At 36.6% G+C, this 7,374-nt stretch overlaps 1 long non-coding RNA gene across 1 annotated transcript; it reads left to right on the forward strand.

Annotated features, from left to right (window-relative positions):
* Positions 1-635: 635 nt before the first annotated feature.
* Positions 636-4,286, forward strand: LOC135717714 (uncharacterized). Its single transcript, XR_010520349.1, has 4 exons — positions 636-686; positions 834-902; positions 3,812-3,920; positions 4,106-4,286. It is a non-coding gene; the product is annotated as an uncharacterized lncRNA (long non-coding RNA).
* Positions 4,287-7,374: the final 3,088 nt, after the last annotated feature.

The raw sequence follows: 7,374 nt of genomic DNA on the forward strand, positions 1-7,374 counted from the left end.
GATAAAGTTTGCGATAAATAATGGCTGTGCTGGCCAGTTATGATGTCCCACTGTCATCAAACTATGCCTCCAGTCAAAGTATGGGATGAAAAATACTATATGGGATGTGTAAGTAAATGCTAAATGCTCCCTCATTTCAAAGTCGCTTAAGAGCCCCCGCAAAATTAATTAGGGGCCATTTCCCGGACAAGGATTAGACTAGTCCTAAAAAAATGTAAGAGCTGTCCAAACTGAAAACAACTTGCATTGACATATCTTAAAATACATCCGCGCTCTTTGTTTTGCCTCAAAATGCACAGAAGTAATGTTTTTAGTATGTTTGTTAAAACTAATTCAACTAAGGCCTAGTCCTGGTTCAAGCTAATCCCTGTCCGGGAAACCACCCACTATGTTTTAATTAAAAAATAGTTTTTCTATGGTCTGTCATGGCTAAATCGATTTTATTGTACTAATAAAATTGTTGTATAGAAGTGGTCTACAGTATACGATACAGAAAATGCACCAATTAATAAAAACAAAGCAATTAAAATTGAACTTTGAGTCAATCACTGTGCCAAAGCCTAAAGGTTGAATGTATGTGGATGATTTCACCAACACATGCCAGCCTTTGAACTCATATCGAGACTATATAAACCACTGGTTCCTTGGAAAACTCACCATCTGGTTTAAGAACTCCAGGACTTAAGGTAAGCCTGCATCTACATTATTTCTCTGATCATTCTGAGCTCTGCTTAAGTCTACATAGAGAAATCTTTGTTTTGACCAGAAAATTATGATGAATTAACTTGAAAAGATGGACACTAATATGTAAAACTAATATTATCTCTACACAGAAAAATCTCGCCCAACTGCAACCATGAAAATCTTTCTCATCGCCATCCTTGTTGTTGCTCTGGCCATTGGTAAGAGTTTAAAAAGTTAACCTGTCATGATCTCAGGTCTGTGGATGTAAAATGTTAGATATAAACTAAAACAATGTAAGTAATGTGTTCTCTTTATTTAACTATGTGAATTACACAGTAACAGCAAAGTGCCCTTTAGGAAATTCAGAAAGCCAGAAATAATTGTACAAAAGCTGTCACTGGGGTTGTACTTTTCCAAAAGGACACATTTGAACGGAGAAGGTGCATATTGGTACATCAAATGTATGTATTTCTGTACTTAGAGCGGAATTGAACCCTAGACATTCTAGCCTGTTATCAAGGGTAATCTGTTTCCATTTTGCATTTTACATGAGAAAAAAAGAAATTTGCACGATTTCGATCAATTAGATTGATAGTGTGTTGAAGCAGAAATTTCATAACGGTCTTTGATGGACTCATATAACCAGAATGCACTGCGCGAAACTGAGTCATTAGCTCCTCCCATTAACCACTGATCGATGCAGCTTTCAGGCTTGTTCGACTTAAAGCGGCGTTGCAAGTACTGACAGCCAGATGAGGTCAAAGTTCATGGAGAGCCATTTAAAAGCAACTCATTTTAATTTCGCGAATCACTCTCGCGGTACTTTGACATCATCCGGCTGTCGATTCTTAGCCTGGCTCCGCCCTCCTACGTGCTTCCGCTTAATTTTCATTTCGCTTCAGAACTACGTCTGGGACTGATGTGTGGAGTTTCGTTTTCTCCTGCAAAAATCTGCAGGTCCAATCAGCGAACAGAAGGGGGGTGGCTAAGAACGATGACGTTGACGTTGTGCGTCAGTTTGAGTTGTAGTTCAGTAATGGCAGCGGAGAAAGACGTATTGTCAGGAAAAGGAGACTGTGGAACATATCATGTGGGAAATATAATCAAGAAAGGCAAGAAATGATGGCACAGCTACAGAGTATTGAGCAAATAGATGGAAATGTTAAAAATATTTTTTATTTAGCGGGAAAGGGACAAGGCGCAAATAATTTTTTTGACTACCTAAAAGAAACTGGACTGGATAAGAGAATTTAGGAGGAGACAAATAGGAACAGAAGATGGCAGTAGTGCAACAAACTGGATGCGAGCTGCCGTAAAACACCAAAGAAGAAGAAGAAGAAGAAAATAAAAGACATGAGAAAAGCTAGTCGGTCCGCTAAGTTTTTGAAAACATTTTTGAAAACCCCTGCCAGGGTAAGGATTTTAAGAAACGCCGGTTGCAGTGTTGTCGTGTAGACAGTAAAACGGGGGTTTTGCATTGCGACGTCACTTTTGCTAGGCTTCTGATTGGCCAAGATGGCTTTATGATTTAGGTTATATCGCCGCCTGCTGGTTTGGCATGCTCTTGACAATGCTTGATAGCGTGTTTTTGCTTTTTCATGTGGTTGGAGATTTCTTTTAAACAGAACATGTGTGAATGGGATTTTTTTTTGGAGGAAAAACTCTGGTTATAAAAATACCCGTGTCTGTGTGGACCAGACCGTAATCGTGCATTTTTCCTCCGGTGATTTGACAACGCGTCAAATCACCGTTACTGTAGCAGTTAAAAGCTACATTTTTATATAGAGTTAGTACATTTGATGGCAGCACAATCCACTACATATATGTGATCAGTGTTGGAGAAAGTTACTTTTAAAAGTAATGCATATTACAATATTAAGTTACTCCCAAAAAAGTAACTAATTGCGTAACTTAGAGGCTGTTTACACTTGGCATTAACATGTGTTTTCGTCGATCGGATCACAAGTGGACGACGTTAATGCCAAACGGTGTTCAAAACGTTTTGAACGCGTCCACTTTCGACCACTTTTAACCACATCCAGAGGTAGTCGAAACCACTTTCGATCGGATCGCTTTGGAGTTGCGGAACGCAAATGTGGTTGATGTGTTCCGACAAGCCACACGCGACCGCCTTCTCTCCGCCCATTTATCTAATCTGAGGTATTAAACACAAGTTTAATGTCTTTTTTTACTTCTGGCGTGAACATACGGTGAACAGCGCTATTTTTAGCCTTTCATTGATAAAACTACTGCGGGTGTTCTCCGTAGTTTCGTTTTGAAAGCGTGAAAGTTGCGTGATCCTATTTCATCAATTGCGCTGAAAATTCAGAGAAAGCTCTTACATACACACGTACAAAACTCTGTGCAGCATGTTTACTTGCTAAACAAGCAGCGGACTCCGAATAATATTAGTTTGCGCCCATATAAACTCATAATTACTCCCGCTTGCGTTTGAATGACAGCAGAGAGACTCGCCCACCGTCTCACAGACCACCCCCTCACAGTATTCAGGACACAAGCGGTCGGAAGTGGACAAAAGAGACAGATTTAAATACCAGGTGTGAACGTAATGTGTCTCTCTCATCCACTTGTGATCCGATCTATGAAAACACATCTTAATACCAAGTGTAAATAGCCCCTTAGTTACTTTTCATGGAAAGTAATGCTTACGTTACTTTTAAGTTACTTTTTCTTACTTTGCAGGTGTTTTTATGACTAAATATTTCTGCATTCCTAAAAATGTCAAGCTCTGGTCTGCCATCTCCATTTCTGACTGAAACTGTTCACGCATAGAGGGTGTAATTCTACGTTAATATGTTCAGTTTAATGCAGTACATTGTTTTTTATACATCTAATTAATTAAAGAAAAAAGTAACTCAACTATTAATGTGTACATTTATAAAGTAATGCATTACTTTACTCGTTACTTTAGAAAAGTAATATTATTACCTTATGCACGTTACTTGCTAAATATAGTGTTGGAGCATAATGTTGTTTTAGCTGTTGAGTTCTGCTTTAAATGGTACATATAAAGAGGACCTCTTTAAAGGGTACAATCTCAGTGACAGCTTTTTAAGCAATTTAAGATGTAAGACTTTATTGATCCACATTTTTATATCTGTTCCAGGTTCAGAATCATCTCAGGTCTATATAAGCCCTTTTGAGCAGATCGGCAATGGCGTCGTGGATGCGGCGAACACCGTGGGCCAAACTGTGCAAGAGGGATGGAACTGGTGGTGAGATTTTTTAAATATATACCCGATCAGACGTTACGCGGACACATGGCGACTGGTCATCTGGAGCACCGGGAGTTTCCCCAGTGGGCCGCTTGATAATATGGGCCGGTTCACTGTTATGTACCCAAGTTGTAGAGAAATTATAATAATGATTACAATACTGTGTTTTTCTTTGGACCCTCTAGGGTCAATTCAGTTGGAGACCTTTTCGGACTTTGAAGACCAAATCAAACCACTCGTCCGCCTCCATCCAAGCTCAGGTCGCCCCTCTGAGTGATATGGTGCAGAGCAAATTTGAAGAGATGATCAAGTTTGTTGCTGAGAAGACCAATGTGTGTTTAAAATAATAAAATGGCTTGAAAGTTATCATATTTGTGCTGACTGGTTATTCAAAAGATTAAACTTTGATTTAAATGGCAGATACATTTGAGAAGGCTATTGTATTTAAGACACTTTAGGTTTGGGGCACACAAAATATTTCACCATGTACAGTATGCCTTCACTGTTAGAAATAAATAGTCAAAAAGTAGTCTCTAGCTGCTGGGGTTGTACTCTTTTAAAAGGCGCAGGTGCAGGTGTCAAAACTGGCAATAAATCAACATCATAGACATCATTTATCTTGAAAGACCTACTTATGAGAGAGATAGAGACAGACAGACAGACAGGTACTATTAATATGGTTTTAATAAAATATGATAATTAATAGGGCCGTCAAAAGATTAACCGCGATTAATCGCATACAAAATAAAAGTTTGCATAATATATTTGTGTGTGTATTGTGTGTTATTATGTATTAATAAACAAATACATGTATAAATTTAAAAAGTTTATTTATGTATAATATTTTACCATTTATACATATAGACGGTTTCATCGGACGCACGTGATACACGTCTGGATCCGAACTTTACTTCCGGTTTTGTTTTTTTAATGGTCTGACTAGTTGCTAAACTGATCTCTTGAACAAATGCCTCGTCGAAAAGAACAAATGTTTTGGTTTCCTATTTAATCTATGTGTTGTTTTTTTGCTTGTTATATAAATAAACTACGTTTAAAGTACTTTGTTGTTATTTATTTTTAGCGGAGTTTACCGGAAGTTACGTGCGGACCGCGACAGCCGCTTGTTTATGTTGATACTGCTGAAACCGTCTATATAGAAACATGTAAATGTTTCTTAAACGCATGCATGCATGCATGTGTGTGCATTTATATATACAAAATAATTACACACAGTGCACACACATATATTATGCAAAAAAAAACTTTTATTTTGTATGTGATTAATTGCAATTAATCTTTTAACAGCACAATTATTATTATAAATTACTAGCAGCAACTAAGACAAGTTATAATAAACTTAATAACAAGAATTGATAAGACAAGCATTGTAATTCTAAGAATGTGAATGTTTTGTTTTTACTGATAGCACACATACATCTCGTAGATTTCTATTTGATGTGTGCATTTACATCTGCAAGATGTTGTGTTTTGATTGTTTGCTCATCTGCAATACGAGACGTTTCCTAAAAGATGTCATATAAACATATTAAAGAAGTCTTTGATATAGAATGTACGTAAAACAGCTCTTAAGCAGATATCTTAGACGTACCTGTTTGCTTGCTAAGTTGTTAGCAATTTTAGAGCAAATCATTACCGACCGAAATACAAAAACAAACTACCAAATTATTAATTCGGAAGATCAACAACTGAGGTAATGTATTGAATCTACCTGCAATACACTTAGGGAACTGTCGTCTCCATACTATCATGTACGCAGGTTCGGGCACTGGTAAGGACCCTAGCTCACTTCACATTGGGACACTTACTTATTTTCTGTGACGTGAAGCACGTTGTGATAATTCCCAGCTCATATTTACCAAAACCAACATCTTTCTGACTTGTTAAAATATATTATGAAAAACACTTTCATTATTCTCTTACATATCCGTGCATAATTAAATTTGGAGAAATAATACATTCAAATATTTTGTAGATTGCGGTACCTTCCTGTAGCCTATAGCAATGTGTGTTTATAATAAAATTAAAACAAACGTTTGTCTTGAATAGGCTTTATGCCCAGCTGCACTACTTCCTGAACTTCAGCCAGCTCCTTGTTTCCTGTCAACCATTATTGGACAAACTGATTAATCCAGGTGTGCCTGACCTCAGTAGTCACAACAACAATATGGTTGTTAATACAAAATTAATCAGTTTGTCCAATAATGGCAGACAGGAAACAAGGAGCTGGCTGAAGTTCAGGAAGTAGTGCAGCTGGGCATAAAGCCTATTGGCTCGTGAGTTGGAGATCTTTAGAAAAGGTCACGTGATTTCCCGTAAGGGAATATAGGTACAGTTTTTTTTTATCTTTGAAATTCAGAAATTATACAAAAGGGCATCACAAACATTATTATATATTAAATTCATTTAAAAGAGAAACAGTTTTTCTGGCTTTTTTGTTCTTTACAAATGTTATTGATTCTAAATATACATTAAAGGCTGATTGAAAATTAACAAAATTGGGTTCAGAGTTATAAAATTTGCCTAAAAGCAAAAACAAGTCAATAAAGGTCTTTACACACCGCAACGTTTTTCGTGCGCGTTTAACGTTGATGTTTAACGTCTTGTGACTCAAGAAGAAACATTTTTCCTTTGGAAACATCATAATCATTAGAATGCAGTAGGCTACAACTGAAGATCAATTTAAATTTAGATTGCAGTTCAATTTAACACTTAAAATTGTGACATCTTGTAAGACGGATGAGCATGGACATTCATAGAATAAGTGTACAATAGACTCTTTTTCCACAATTACAAAAAGAACACTTGTTTTCAATGTCCAAATGAAAACGCTCCAATGTTTCTTTCACAGGATATACTCTGTGAACACGAACATAGATACTGTGTACACAGAGCATCCGGTTCTGCGAAGTGACATCAATGCGGAAGTGCCTTAAACCTGCATTCTATCTGAATTCCAGCAGGGGGCGACACGTGCGGTTGAAAAAGGAGGTCGTTTCTGGAGAAGTCTATGAAAAAGTTACCTAACTTGATTTATTACCTCAGTAAACATCTTCATAATGAGTTTATGATCTCAATCGCTAGTTTTAAGTCTTCTGCAATACAGAATGATGTTCATTTTTTTAAATTATGGTCTCCTTGATTTTAAAATCGGCGATAAAGCAGGGGGTGTTTTAGGGCGTGGCTATGATGTGATTGACAGTTCGCGGATGATAACTAGTTTAGACGTATTATTTAAAAAATGTTTATTAATAACTTTACTTAGTAGCCTATTTATAGTATTTCACTTCCCTTTATCATTTTCTATAATTTGTATTTCATTTTCTATTAATTTATTTATATTTTATATTTTTCTATATATTTTACTTTGAGCTGTCTTCCATCCCAGCAACTTTATATCCCAATTTTATATATTTTTGATATTTATATTATTATT

This window comes from Paramisgurnus dabryanus, chromosome 13 (assembly GCF_030506205.2).
Source record: "Paramisgurnus dabryanus chromosome 13, PD_genome_1.1, whole genome shotgun sequence".
In the NCBI taxonomy this organism is placed as follows: domain Eukaryota; kingdom Metazoa; phylum Chordata; class Actinopteri; order Cypriniformes; family Cobitidae; genus Paramisgurnus; species Paramisgurnus dabryanus.